General features: G+C 59.9%; 1 protein-coding gene across 1 annotated transcript in view; it reads right to left on the bottom strand.

Annotated features, from left to right (window-relative positions):
* KCNS3 (potassium voltage-gated channel modifier subfamily S member 3) overlaps positions 1-826 on the bottom strand; it is a 28,187-nt gene extending 27,361 nt beyond the window's left edge. The window contains exon 1 of the mRNA XM_014461998.2: positions 649-826. The gene's annotated coding sequence lies outside the window, so the exon portion shown is untranslated. The remainder of the gene's footprint in view (positions 1-648) is intronic.
* Between the last annotated feature and the right edge of the window lie 1,150 nt (positions 827-1,976).

The raw sequence follows: 1,976 nt of genomic DNA, 5'->3' as shown, positions 1-1,976 counted from the left end.
TTTAGTCCTATACCCGTAGCTACTAAATCTGATGCCTATCCACGCACCTCATTCTCCCAGCTAGCCTTTCAACTAGAATGTACTGATACTCCAGTCAGGGCGATCAGCTCCTGCTCATCCTCTTAGTACTCCCGTGCTCCCGCCCCCAGCTCACCCTCCTCTACTCTCTTGCTGCTCAGCCATGTATGGTGTCATCTCTGTCTCTGTGCTTTGTTCCTGTACTTCGCCTCGCACCGCCCTGCCCGTTCGCTCCCAAGAGTCTCTGGCTGCTATTCTGTTTCCACTGCATTTCACCTGCGTTATCTAGCATTATTAAAATTTACACTCCCCCATAGTGAGCCGCGTCTGTACTGGTCTGTCCAGGAGCGTGCGCTTTCCCTTGGCCTGCTCATCTTCTAGGTCCGGGGAGCATCGCGACCCCGCGGGAGTGCAGCCCGCCCGCTCGCCGTGGCCCCCCAGTTGCGGCGCGTCGGCACTGCAGATCCGCCGGGCTTTCCCCGGGAAGTCACGAGGCCCCAACTTGTTTCAAAACAAAGTGCGAGGCAGGAGACGGCCCCGCGACCTGCCCGCTTCCCACCGGCCCGCTGCCTGGAGCACCGAGCACAGGGCAGATCCAGGCTGTTCTCCACGCTCCGTTCCTCCACTTACCGGGTCGGAAGCGGGGCTGGACCGACGCCCCGAGCGGAAGGGGTTTGAGCTGGGTCCGCTTCCCACCAATGGAAGAGGGGCCCGTCAGAGGGCGATCGGTGCCCGAGGCCGAGGCGGAGGCGCTCACCCGGACCTCGGCCAGGGCGGCGTGTGGTCCAGAGGCATTGCCGGCCCCGCTGCAGTGAGCAGGGAGGCTCCGCGAACCGCCCGCCCGAGGAGGAGAAATGGGACGCTCGGGACCCACCCCCGCGCTCCCCCCTCCCGCCCCCAAACTGCCAAACTGCAGCTTTTTAAGTTGTGCAGACTTGCAATAACTCCTCGGAGCCAGCTGCTCCGCGCTGGAGGCGCCCAGCGTCCCCTGGGCTCCCGCCCCGCATCACGAAATGGACCAGCTGCCCCGAGCCAGCAGCCGATGACCGCGAGCCTCAGGCCAGCACCTGGCCAGACCGCAGGCAGTTCAGTTCCAGGCCCGCAGCCAGGCTCACGGGAGGGGGTGGGGCAAAAGGATGGATGAAGAAGGTGCAAGTCACTTTCTCTGACCTCGTGGAAGTACCCGGTGGGGTCTGTGTTTTCTCATTGTTTTGGTTTGTTCAAAAGTGGGAGTCAGAGAGAGATGTTTACAGAACCTGGGGGGTTTCTAAAAGGAGGTAAAGCCTGCTCCCTGCACGGAGGTTTGGCCGGATGAGAGAGGGTGGTGGCAAGCAGGAATGGGCCCGGAGAAGCGAAAGCACCAGAGTGGTCCCTCAGACTCCAGCGTTTTCATTTGCCTCATGGAAGTCAAGGTCCCCAGGCAGGTGGCTGAGGAGCAGGCGCATGGGGACCCTCAGTCCCTACGGCCAGGGTTCTGTGGCTCCCCCAAGCCAGACCCTCTCTCTTGTGGGAGAGGATCCAAAGCACTTGTCTACCCTGCTGTTTGCAAGCAGCTGAAGAAGGTAATTTTCATCCCCAATTCATCATTTTTAGCACAAGCTTATTCTAAAAATACGTTTATGTTTTATCAGCACCTGAGACGAATGCGCTCCTCTCTCTCCCAGAAGTTAGCTATTTAATCATTTACAATCGCTGAGGTCCAGCATTGTTTGCGTGAGGATGAAATATGTTGGGAGTTGCTGAGCACTGCAGAGAGGTATCTGCAGTGCAGAGCCACCCAAGGCTGAGGTCCTGCTCCCGGGGTCTGGGTGGCACACGGGACCTGGAGGGCAGGCACACACACTGGGGGCCACAGAGGGCCCTCACGTGGCGCCTGTGAAAGCTGGGGACAGAAAGGGCCTGTCTCCACTGCGGGCGTGTGGGGGAAGGGCGTGTAGAAAGGGCACAGATTTGAGAGT

The sequence above is a fragment of the Myotis lucifugus genome, unplaced genomic scaffold, assembly GCF_000147115.1.
Source record: "Myotis lucifugus unplaced genomic scaffold, Myoluc2.0 scaffold_165, whole genome shotgun sequence".
Classification (NCBI taxonomy): domain Eukaryota; kingdom Metazoa; phylum Chordata; class Mammalia; order Chiroptera; family Vespertilionidae; genus Myotis; species Myotis lucifugus.
Note: the sequence above shows the minus strand (reverse complement) of the source record. Positions and strands in the feature narration are given on the sequence as shown.